Raw genomic sequence first — 12,617 nt, forward strand, 5'->3', positions numbered from 1 at the left:
GTGGGAGGTTAGGATAGGAGTGCTTCCGTGATGTGGGAGGTTAGGATAGGAGTGCTTCCGTGATGTGGGAGGTTCAGATAGGAGTGCTTCCATGATGTGGGAGGTTAGGATAGGAGTGCTTCCATGATGTGGGAGGTTAGGATAGGAGTGCTTCCATGATGTGGGAGGTTAGGATAGGAGTGCTTCCATGATGTGGGAGGTTAGGATAGGAGTGCTTCCATGATGTGGGAGGTTAGGATAGGAGTGCTTCCATGATGTGGGAGGTTAGGATAGGAGTGCTTCCATGATGTGGGAGGTTCAGATAGGAGTGCTTCCATGATGTGGGAGGTTAGGATAGGAGTGCTTCCATGATGTGGGAGGTTAGGATAGGAGTGCTTCCATGATGTGGGAGGTTAGGATAGGAGTGCTTCCATGATGTGGGAGGTTAGGATAGGAGTGCTTCCATGATGTGGGAGGTTAGGATAGGAGTGCTTCCATGATGTGGGAGGTTCAGATAGGAGTGCTTCCATGATGTGGGAGGTTAGGATAGGAGTGCTTCCATGATGTGGGAGGTTAGGATAGGAGTGCTTCCATGATGTGGGAGGTTAGGATAGGAGTGCTTCCATGATGTGGGAGGTTCAGATAGGAGTGCTTCCATGATGTGGGATGTTAGGATAGGAGTGCTTCCATGATGTGGGAGGTTAGGATAGGAGTGCTTCCATGATGTGGGAGGTTAGGATAGGAGTGCTTCCATGATGTGGGAGGTTAGGATAGGAGTGCTTCCATGATGTGGGAGGTTCAGATAGGAGTGCTTCCATGATGTGGGAGGTTAGGATAGGAGTGCTTCCATGATGTGGGAGGTTAAGATAGGAGTGCTTCCATGATGTGGGAGGTTAGGATAGGAGTGCTTCCATGATGTGGGAGGTTAGGATAGGAGTGCTTCCATGATGTGGGAGGTTAAGATAGGAGTGCTTCCATGATGTGGGAGGTTCAGATAGGAGTGCTTCCATGATGTGGGAGGTTAGGATAGGAGTGCTTCCATGATGTGGGAGGTTAGGATAGGAGTGCTTCCGTGATGTGGGAGGTTAGGATAGGAGTGCTTCCATGATGTGGGAGGTTAGGATAGGAGTGCTTCCATGATGTGGGAGGTTAGGATAGGAGTGCTTCCGTGATGTGGGAGGTTCAGATAGGAGTGCTTCCATGATGTGGGAGGTTAGGATAGGAGTGCTTCCATGATGTGGGAGGTTAGGATAGGAGTGCTTCCATGATGTGGGAGGTTCAGATAGGAGTGCTTCCATGATGTGGGAGGTTAGGATAGGAGTGCTTCCATGATGTGGGAGGTTAGGATAGGAGTGCTTCCATGATGTGGGAGGTTAGGATAGGAGTGCTTCCATGATGTGGGAGGTTCAGATAGGAGTGCTTCCATGATGTGGGAGGTTAGGATAGGAGTGCTTCCATGATGTGGGAGGTTAGGATAGGAGTGCTTCCATGATGTGGGAGGTTAGGATAGGAGTGCTTCCATGATGTGGGAGGTTAGGATAGGAGTGCTTCCATGATGTGGGAGGTTAGGATAGGAGTGCTTCCATGATGTGGGAGGTTCAGATAGGAGTGCTTCCATGATGTGGGAGGTTAGGATAGGAGTGCTTCCATGATGTGGGAGGTTAGGATAGGAGTGCTTCCATGATGTGGGAGGTTAGGATAGGAGTGCTTCCATGATGTGGGAGGTTCAGATAGGAGTGCTTCCATGATGTGGGAGGTTAGGATAGGAGTGCTTCCATGATGTGGGAGGTTAGGATAGGAGTGCTTCCATGATGTGGGAGGTTAGGATAGGAGTGCTTCCATGATGTGGGAGGTTAAGATAGGAGTGCTTCCATGATGTGGGAGGTTAGGATAGGAGTGCTTCCATGATGTGGGAGGTTCAGATAGGAGTGCTTCCATGATGTGGGAGGTTAGGATAGGAGTGCTTCCATGATGTGGGAGGTTAGGATAGGAGTGCTTCCATGATGTGGGAGGTTAGGATAGGAGTGCTTCCATGATGTGGGAGGTTAGGATAGGAGTGCTTCCATGATGTGGGAGGTTAAGATAGGAGTGCTTCCATGATGTGGGAGGTTAGGATAGGAGTGCTTCCATGATGTGGGAGGTTAGGATAGGAGTGCTTCCATGATGTGGGAGGTTAGGATAGGAGTGCTTCCATGATGTGGGAGGTTCAGATAGGAGTGCTTCCATGATGTGGGAGGTTAGGATAGGAGTGCTTCCATGATGTGGGAGGTTCAGATAGGAGTGCTTCCATGATGTGGGAGGTTAGGATAGGAGTGCTTCCATGATGTGGGAGGTTAGGATAGGAGTGCTTCCATGATGTGGGAGGTTAGGATAGGAGTGCTTCCATGATGTGGGAGGTTAGGATAGGAGTGCTTCCATGATGTGGGAGGTTAGGATAGGAGTGCTTCCATGATGTGGGAGGTTAGGATAGGAGTGCTTCCATGATGTGGGAGGTTAGGATAGGAGTGCTTCCATGATGTGGGAGGTTAGGATAGGAGTGCTTCCATGATGTGGGAGGTTAGGATAGGAGTGCTTCCATGATGTGGGAGGTTCAGATAGGAGTGCTTCCATGATGTGGGAGGTTAGGATAGGAGTGCTTCCATGATGTGGGAGGTTAAGATAGGAGTGCTTCCATGATGTGGGAGGTTAGGATAGGAGTGCTTCCATGATGTGGGAGGTTAGGATAGGAGTGCTTCCATGATGTGGGAGGTTAGGATAGGAGTGCTTCCATGATGTGGGAGGTTAGGATAGGAGTGCTTCCATGATGTGGGAGGTTAGGATAGGAGTGCTTCCATGATGTGGGAGGTTAGGATAGGAGTGCTTCCATGATGTGGGAGGTTAGGATAGGAGTGCTTCCATGATGTGGGAGGTTCAGATAGGAGTGCTTCCATGATGTGGGAGGTTAGGATAGGAGTGCTTCCATGATGTGGGAGGTTAGGATAGGAGTGCTTCCATGATGTGGGAGGTTAGGATAGGAGTGCTTCCATGATGTGGGAGGTTAGGATAGGAGTGCTTCCATGATGTGGGAGGTTCAGATAGGAGTGCTTCCATGATGTGGGAGGTTAGGATAGGAGTGCTTCCATGATGTGGGAGGTTAGGATAGGAGTGCTTCCATGATGTGGGAGGTTAGGATAGGAGTGCTTCCATGATGTGGGAGGTTAGGATAGGAGTGCTTCCATGATGTGGGAGGTTCAGATAGGAGTGCTTCCATGATGTGGGAGGTTAGGATAGGAGTGCTTCCATGATGTGGGAGGTTAAGATAGGAGTGCTTCCATGATGTGGGAGGTTAGGATAGGAGTGCTTCCATGATGTGGGAGGTTAGGATAGGAGTGCTTCCATGATGTGGGAGGTTAAGATAGGAGTGCTTCCATGATGTGGGAGGTTCAGATAGGAGTGCTTCCATGATGTGGGAGGTTAGGATAGGAGTGCTTCCATGATGTGGGAGGTTAGGATAGGAGTGCTTCCGTGATGTGGGAGGTTAGGATAGGAGTGCTTCCATGATGTGGGAGGTTAGGATAGGAGTGCTTCCGTGATGTGGGAGGTTAGGATAGGAGTGCTTCCGTGATGTGGGAGGTTCAGATAGGAGTGCTTCCATGATGTGGGAGGTTAGGATAGGAGTGCTTCCATGATGTGGGAGGTTAGGATAGGAGTGCTTCCATGATGTGGGAGGTTAGGATAGGAGTGCTTCCATGATGTGGGAGGTTAGGATAGGAGTGCTTCCATGATGTGGGAGGTTAGGATAGGAGTGCTTCCATGATGTGGGAGGTTAGGATAGGAGTGCTTCCATGATGTGGGAGGTTCAGATAGGAGTGCTTCCATGATGTGGGAGGTTAGGATAGGAGTGCTTCCATGATGTGGGAGGTTAGGATAGGAGTGCTTCCATGATGTGGGAGGTTAGGATAGGAGTGCTTCCATGATGTGGGAGGTTAGGATAGGAGTGCTTCCATGATGTGGGAGGTTAGGATAGGAGTGCTTCCATGATGTGGGAGGTTCAGATAGGAGTGCTTCCATGATGTGGGAGGTTAGGATAGGAGTGCTTCCATGATGTGGGAGGTTAGGATAGGAGTGCTTCCATGATGTGGGAGGTTAGGATAGGAGTGCTTCCATGATGTGGGAGGTTCAGATAGGAGTGCTTCCATGATGTGGGATGTTAGGATAGGAGTGCTTCCATGATGTGGGAGGTTAGGATAGGAGTGCTTCCATGATGTGGGAGGTTAGGATAGGAGTGCTTCCATGATGTGGGAGGTTAGGATAGGAGTGCTTCCATGATGTGGGAGGTTCAGATAGGAGTGCTTCCATGATGTGGGAGGTTAGGATAGGAGTGCTTCCATGATGTGGGAGGTTAAGATAGGAGTGCTTCCATGATGTGGGAGGTTAGGATAGGAGTGCTTCCATGATGTGGGAGGTTAGGATAGGAGTGCTTCCATGATGTGGGAGGTTAAGATAGGAGTGCTTCCATGATGTGGGAGGTTCAGATAGGAGTGCTTCCATGATGTGGGAGGTTAGGATAGGAGTGCTTCCATGATGTGGGAGGTTAGGATAGGAGTGCTTCCGTGATGTGGGAGGTTAGGATAGGAGTGCTTCCATGATGTGGGAGGTTAGGATAGGAGTGCTTCCATGATGTGGGAGGTTAGGATAGGAGTGCTTCCGTGATGTGGGAGGTTCAGATAGGAGTGCTTCCATGATGTGGGAGGTTAGGATAGGAGTGCTTCCATGATGTGGGAGGTTAGGATAGGAGTGCTTCCATGATGTGGGAGGTTCAGATAGGAGTGCTTCCATGATGTGGGAGGTTAGGATAGGAGTGCTTCCATGATGTGGGAGGTTAGGATAGGAGTGCTTCCATGATGTGGGAGGTTAGGATAGGAGTGCTTCCATGATGTGGGAGGTTCAGATAGGAGTGCTTCCATGATGTGGGAGGTTAGGATAGGAGTGCTTCCATGATGTGGGAGGTTAGGATAGGAGTGCTTCCATGATGTGGGAGGTTAGGATAGGAGTGCTTCCATGATGTGGGAGGTTAGGATAGGAGTGCTTCCATGATGTGGGAGGTTAGGATAGGAGTGCTTCCATGATGTGGGAGGTTCAGATAGGAGTGCTTCCATGATGTGGGAGGTTAGGATAGGAGTGCTTCCATGATGTGGGAGGTTAGGATAGGAGTGCTTCCATGATGTGGGAGGTTAGGATAGGAGTGCTTCCATGATGTGGGAGGTTCAGATAGGAGTGCTTCCATGATGTGGGAGGTTAGGATAGGAGTGCTTCCATGATGTGGGAGGTTAGGATAGGAGTGCTTCCATGATGTGGGAGGTTAGGATAGGAGTGCTTCCATGATGTGGGAGGTTAAGATAGGAGTGCTTCCATGATGTGGGAGGTTAGGATAGGAGTGCTTCCATGATGTGGGAGGTTCAGATAGGAGTGCTTCCATGATGTGGGAGGTTAGGATAGGAGTGCTTCCATGATGTGGGAGGTTAGGATAGGAGTGCTTCCATGATGTGGGAGGTTAGGATAGGAGTGCTTCCATGATGTGGGAGGTTAGGATAGGAGTGCTTCCATGATGTGGGAGGTTCAGATAGGAGTGCTTCCATGATGTGGGAGGTTAGGATAGGAGTGCTTCCATGATGTGGGAGGTTAAGATAGGAGTGCTTCCATGATGTGGGAGGTTAGGATAGGAGTGCTTCCATGATGTGGGAGGTTAGGATAGGAGTGCTTCCATGATGTGGGAGGTTAAGATAGGAGTGCTTCCATGATGTGGGAGGTTCAGATAGGAGTGCTTCCATGATGTGGGAGGTTAGGATAGGAGTGCTTCCATGATGTGGGAGGTTAGGATAGGAGTGCTTCCGTGATGTGGGAGGTTAGGATAGGAGTGCTTCCATGATGTGGGAGGTTAGGATAGGAGTGCTTCCGTGATGTGGGAGGTTAGGATAGGAGTGCTTCCGTGATGTGGGAGGTTCAGATAGGAGTGCTTCCATGATGTGGGAGGTTAGGATAGGAGTGCTTCCATGATGTGGGAGGTTAGGATAGGAGTGCTTCCATGATGTGGGAGGTTAGGATAGGAGTGCTTCCATGATGTGGGAGGTTAGGATAGGAGTGCTTCCATGATGTGGGAGGTTAGGATAGGAGTGCTTCCATGATGTGGGAGGTTAGGATAGGAGTGCTTCCATGATGTGGGAGGTTCAGATAGGAGTGCTTCCATGATGTGGGAGGTTAGGATAGGAGTGCTTCCATGATGTGGGAGGTTAGGATAGGAGTGCTTCCATGATGTGGGAGGTTAGGATAGGAGTGCTTCCATGATGTGGGAGGTTAGGATAGGAGTGCTTCCATGATGTGGGAGGTTAGGATAGGAGTGCTTCCATGATGTGGGAGGTTCAGATAGGAGTGCTTCCATGATGTGGGAGGTTAGGATAGGAGTGCTTCCATGATGTGGGAGGTTAGGATAGGAGTGCTTCCATGATGTGGGAGGTTAGGATAGGAGTGCTTCCATGATGTGGGAGGTTCAGATAGGAGTGCTTCCATGATGTGGGATGTTAGGATAGGAGTGCTTCCATGATGTGGGAGGTTAGGATAGGAGTGCTTCCATGATGTGGGAGGTTAGGATAGGAGTGCTTCCATGATGTGGGAGGTTAGGATAGGAGTGCTTCCATGATGTGGGAGGTTCAGATAGGAGTGCTTCCATGATGTGGGAGGTTAGGATAGGAGTGCTTCCATGATGTGGGAGGTTAAGATAGGAGTGCTTCCATGATGTGGGAGGTTAGGATAGGAGTGCTTCCATGATGTGGGAGGTTAGGATAGGAGTGCTTCCATGATGTGGGAGGTTAAGATAGGAGTGCTTCCATGATGTGGGAGGTTCAGATAGGAGTGCTTCCATGATGTGGGAGGTTAGGATAGGAGTGCTTCCATGATGTGGGAGGTTAGGATAGGAGTGCTTCCGTGATGTGGGAGGTTAGGATAGGAGTGCTTCCATGATGTGGGAGGTTAGGATAGGAGTGCTTCCATGATGTGGGAGGTTAGGATAGGAGTGCTTCCGTGATGTGGGAGGTTCAGATAGGAGTGCTTCCATGATGTGGGAGGTTAGGATAGGAGTGCTTCCATGATGTGGGAGGTTAGGATAGGAGTGCTTCCATGATGTGGGAGGTTCAGATAGGAGTGCTTCCATGATGTGGGAGGTTAGGATAGGAGTGCTTCCATGATGTGGGAGGTTAGGATAGGAGTGCTTCCATGATGTGGGAGGTTAGGATAGGAGTGCTTCCATGATGTGGGAGGTTCAGATAGGAGTGCTTCCATGATGTGGGAGGTTAGGATAGGAGTGCTTCCATGATGTGGGAGGTTAGGATAGGAGTGCTTCCATGATGTGGGAGGTTAGGATAGGAGTGCTTCCATGATGTGGGAGGTTAGGATAGGAGTGCTTCCATGATGTGGGAGGTTAGGATAGGAGTGCTTCCATGATGTGGGAGGTTCAGATAGGAGTGCTTCCATGATGTGGGAGGTTAGGATAGGAGTGCTTCCATGATGTGGGAGGTTAGGATAGGAGTGCTTCCATGATGTGGGAGGTTAGGATAGGAGTGCTTCCATGATGTGGGAGGTTCAGATAGGAGTGCTTCCATGATGTGGGAGGTTAGGATAGGAGTGCTTCCATGATGTGGGAGGTTAGGATAGGAGTGCTTCCATGATGTGGGAGGTTAGGATAGGAGTGCTTCCATGATGTGGGAGGTTAAGATAGGAGTGCTTCCATGATGTGGGAGGTTAGGATAGGAGTGCTTCCATGATGTGGGAGGTTCAGATAGGAGTGCTTCCATGATGTGGGAGGTTAGGATAGGAGTGCTTCCATGATGTGGGAGGTTAGGATAGGAGTGCTTCCATGATGTGGGAGGTTAAGATAGGAGTGCTTCCATGATGTGGGAGGTTCAGATAGGAGTGCTTCCATGATGTGGGAGGTTAGGATAGGAGTGCTTCCATGATGTGGGAGGTTAGGATAGGAGTGCTTCCGTGATGTGGGAGGTTAGGATAGGAGTGCTTCCATGATGTGGGAGGTTAGGATAGGAGTGCTTCCATGATGTGGGAGGTTAGGATAGGAGTGCTTCTGTGATGTGGGAGGTTCAGATAGGAGTGCTTCCATGATGTGGGAGGTTAGGATAGGAGTGCTTCCATGATGTGGGAGGTTAGGATAGGAGTGCTTCCATGATGTGGGAGGTTAGGATAGGAGTGCTTCCATGATGTGGGAGGTTAGGATAGGAGTGCTTCCATGATGTGGGAGGTTAGGATAGGAGTGCTTCCATGATGTGGGAGGTTAGGATAGGAGTGCTTCCATGATGTGGGAGGTTCAGATAGGAGTGCTTCCATGATGTGGGAGGTTAGGATAGGAGTGCTTCCATGATGTGGGAGGTTAGGATAGGAGTGCTTCCATGATGTGGGAGGTTAGGATAGGAGTGCTTCCATGATGTGGGAGGTTAGGATAGGAGTGCTTCCATGATGTGGGAGGTTAGGATAGGAGTGCTTCCATGATGTGGGAGGTTCAGATAGGAGTGCTTCCATGATGTGGGAGGTTCAGATAGGAGTGCTTCCATGATGTGGGAGGTTCAGATAGGAGTGCTTCCATGATGTGGGAGGTTAGGATAGGAGTGCTTCCATGATGTGGGAGGTTAAGATAGGAGTGCTTCCATGATGTGGGAGGTTAGGATAGGAGTGCTTCCATGATGTGGGAGGTTCGGATAGGAGTGCTTCCATGATGTGGGAGGTTCAGATAGGAGTGCTTCCATGATGTGGGAGGTTCAGATAGGAGTGCTTCCATGATGTGGGAGGTTAGGATAGGAGTGCTTCCATGATGTGGGAGGTTAAGATTGGAGTGCTTCCATGATGTGGGAGGTTAGGATAGGAGTGCTTCCATGATGTGGGAGGTTCAGATAGGAGTGCTTCCATGATGTGGGAGGTTAGGATAGGAGTGCTTCCGTGATGTGGGAGGTTAGGATAGGAGTGCTTCCATGATGTGGGAGGTTAAGATAGGAGTGCTTCCATGATGTGGGAGGTTAGGATAGGAGTGCTTCCATGATGTGGGAGGTTAGGATAGGAGTGCTTCCATGATGTGGGAGGTTAAGATAGGAGTGCTTCCATGATGTGGGAGGTTCAGATAGGAGTGCTTCCATGATTTGGGAGGTTAAGATAGGAGTGTTTCCATGATGTGGGAGGTTCAGATAGGAGTGCTTCCATGATGTGGGAGGTTAAGATAGGAGTGCTTCCATGATGTGGGAGGTTAGGATAGGAGTGCTTCCATGATGTGGGAGGTTAGGATAGGAGTGCTTCCATGATGTGGGAGGTTCAGATAGGAGTGCTTCCATGATGTGGGAGGTTAAGATAGGAGTGCTTCCATGATGTGGGAGGTTCAGATAGGAGTGCTTCCATGAGTTTGAGGTCAACCTAGGTTACACAAGCATATTCTCTCTCAAAGAAAATGTCATACACATACTCTTAAACTGCACATTTAGATTTTTGAAGCAGTCCCTATACAGGGATAAATTTCTGACTCTGAATAAATGGAAATTCTATCTTCATCTCACATAAGGTTATATCAAGAAGAGCACATGAAGACTCAGGGAGGGTGGGATTCGGGAGACTCAGCACTATGAAGGATCTGGGCTTCTTCATGGTATTTTTATAAAAACCATAGCCTGATTGGAGGGAACTGTGACTTCTAGTTACTCTTTACTAATGGATTGGTTAATCTATTTGCTCTCCTCTCAAGAAAAGACTTACACATTTTAATCTTATGTGTATGGATGTTTTACCTGCATGTGTGTTTTGTGTACCATGTCTGTGCAGTGTATGCAAAAATCAGAAGAGATACTGGATCCCCTGGTCTGTAGATATAGATAGCTGTGTGTTGTCTTGTGGGTGCTGGGAATAGAACCTGCATCCTACAGAAAAGCAGTCATCCTACAGAAAAGCATTTTTTTTAAAAATATTTTATTTTATTTTATTTTTTGAGATTATAATATAGTTACATCATTTCCCCCTTGGCTTTTCTATGTACAAATCCCTCATTGTCCTTGTTCTCTTTCAAATTCATGGTCTATATATATATTTTTTATTATTTCTTGATATACTCACAAAACACACACACACATACGCACACGCTTAATATAAATTCTTGAGCTGGTTTCCGCCTTCCACCTTCCCGATGGTGAGTGCTCTCTGTCACGAACAACTCCACATCTGGCTAAGGCCGAGGATCTGGCTTGCTTCCATGTATGTGGACCTATCTGCATTGCCCCCGTGGCATGCCTGGGTTGGCTACTCAGAGGCTATTTAAGCTGTGGGCTGGCTTTCCCCGGGGTCCGAGGATTGTTCAATGTTCCTGAATAAACTGCATTGGAAAAAAAAAAAATATAATTTCAGGCAGAAACACTGTCATAAAAAAAGAAGGAGAAATGGAGGTGAAAGGTATCAATAGCCAAAATAGGTATTATGGTAATAAAAAACAAACACCTCAGGAATAGATTTATGTGAACAGATATTACATAATTGGGGTGTATAGTAGATTTCTACAAAAATCAATGATCAAAGCATGAAGAATATATTATTTCAATTTCTAGACTCAAAAAAAAAAATACTTAAATATAGCCAGTTCCCTGATCAGTCTGTATAAAGGTTCTAGAAAAACAGCCAATTCTCTTAATCACTGAATCAAATCTTCAGACCCAGATTTTATTTGCTTTCTTGGTGGTAGTGAGGATTTTTTGCTTTGTCTGTTTTTTTTTTTTTTAATCATGGATTATTGGGGTTTGTTTGTTTTTCCATGGACTGTACCATATTACATGCAAGGTTTTGAACAGCTCCCGACAACTGCTTAAAACAGAAAATAAGTAGAAATCATGAAACTGGGGCTTAATGTGTAAGATATGGGGAAATGCTGAATTGGGGCTGACAAATATGTGAGTAAGAGACAAGAGCTAAAGCATTCTGTCATGTCATTGAGTTTCCTTCCTTGCTTTGGACTTCAGGTCTGACGTGAATGCATCTGCGGCTGTAAGAACCAGCGGTCATCCTGGGTCCCTGCAGCCAAGGTAAGGGCGGTTTCCCCCTGTGCCGGTAGGAACCACGCAGTGGCAGGGAATGGGGCTCTGGGGAAAGAGCACTCAAGCCATACCTCAGATCCGAAGATGGGGCACAGATATTTTATTTTTTTAATATATTTTTATTTTAATATTAATTACATTTAGATATTTTCTTTTTAAATCAAAGAGGTGTAATGTGGCCCCTGAAATAAACCCTTTTGAATCTGTGTATAAATAAGGAAATAACATTGGAGTAGAACTAAACTGTTATTTCTTATAAATATGTCTAAAGAAACAGCCCTGCCAAACCCTTCATTTGAAGGTATAGCAATGTTAGTGTAAATACAACTAGTATTATTTTTGTAAAATACGTAATTCTGATCACTTATTTTACAGCATTTTTAGAAGGAATAAAGCATAGTTTAAAAGATTTTGGGGCCATTTGAGCGACCACGATCCAGGAACACAGGTTTAGGTTATCCCAAATCCCATGTTCCAACATGGAAGCAGTTTCATCAAGGTTTTATCATTTTTCCAGAACAAAGAAAGTCATAAATCAAGGCAAGTTTAAAACACATTAGTAGATACACCATAAAGGCATGCACAACAAGATAGGGGAAGCTTTTCTATAGGTCCATGACGCTGCTGGGTGACATTCTTAGCTTTTGTAGTGGTGAACACTAGCTGTCTGCTAAGTCAAGAGATTCTCAAAGTTTTCGTCTATTATTCAAAAGACATTAGTTGCAACAGAGTTGTGCAAGGAATGACTGTTTCAGAGGGTAAGAACTAGCCCTCTGAAGGTAAGATAATTAGCCTTTGAACCTGCAACATTCCAATTTCCCCATAGTACTGAAACACTAACCAGCCAATAACATGAAGGCAGTTTCTTTTCAGAAGTTTTCAATCCATAACTGCACAGAGCTTCTTTTCAGGAGTTTTTCTTCTCATGCTTATTTAGCCAACCACCATATTTGGTGCATTCAGAAACCTTGTAGTATTTAATATTTAACAAATAATATGCGGCAAACACAGGCACAAAATGTGATAAATGTCACTTGTAGCCAGGAATGCAGTTTTTAGTATGTGATGTAGATGAGGTTGAGTACTGGGCAGAGCAGAAGTCTTCAGGAGAGAAAAAAAGCTAGCAAAGACAATTAAGAAAGAAAGTCCTGGATCATATAAAAACTATTAGACATCATGATTTTTCTCTGATTTTTTTTCTTTATACTCTTGTATTTGTCACAGCATTTACATGGGACATAGATTATTCTCTCTTTTTATTACTAAAATACAAATATTGTTTAATTCATTTTTACAATAGCTAATTGTATTATAGAACATTTTAGACACTAATCAAATCAAGAAACATCAGTGCTTAAGATATGAGTCATTATGAATGTTGTTATTAGACATTGGTGTCTTTTGTATAACTTGAATACAAAGAATTAACCAAAATCTTTGGGTATCTCTATGTGGAGTAAATAAAATTAAAGTTTAATTTAAAAGCTAGCTATTTTATTTGTTTTATCCAAATTATATTGAATTACATTGAACATTTCA

The 12,617-nt window shown here is 46.3% G+C and overlaps 1 protein-coding gene across 2 annotated transcripts in view; it reads left to right on the forward strand.

Moving 5' to 3' along the window:
- Sntg1 (syntrophin gamma 1) overlaps positions 1-12,617 on the forward strand; it is a 647,228-nt gene that overhangs the window by 260,410 nt on the left and 374,201 nt on the right. Inside the window, exon 3 of one of the 2 annotated variants that reach the window (XM_060385899.1) lies at positions 11,004-11,066. The exons of the other annotated variant lie outside the window; for it this stretch is intronic. The gene's annotated coding sequence lies outside the window, so the exon portion shown is untranslated. The remainder of the gene's footprint in view (positions 1-11,003; positions 11,067-12,617) is intronic. 2 annotated transcript variants of the gene reach the window in all.

This window comes from Meriones unguiculatus, chromosome 6, assembly GCF_030254825.1.
Source record: "Meriones unguiculatus strain TT.TT164.6M chromosome 6, Bangor_MerUng_6.1, whole genome shotgun sequence".
NCBI classification, from domain to species: domain Eukaryota; kingdom Metazoa; phylum Chordata; class Mammalia; order Rodentia; family Muridae; genus Meriones; species Meriones unguiculatus.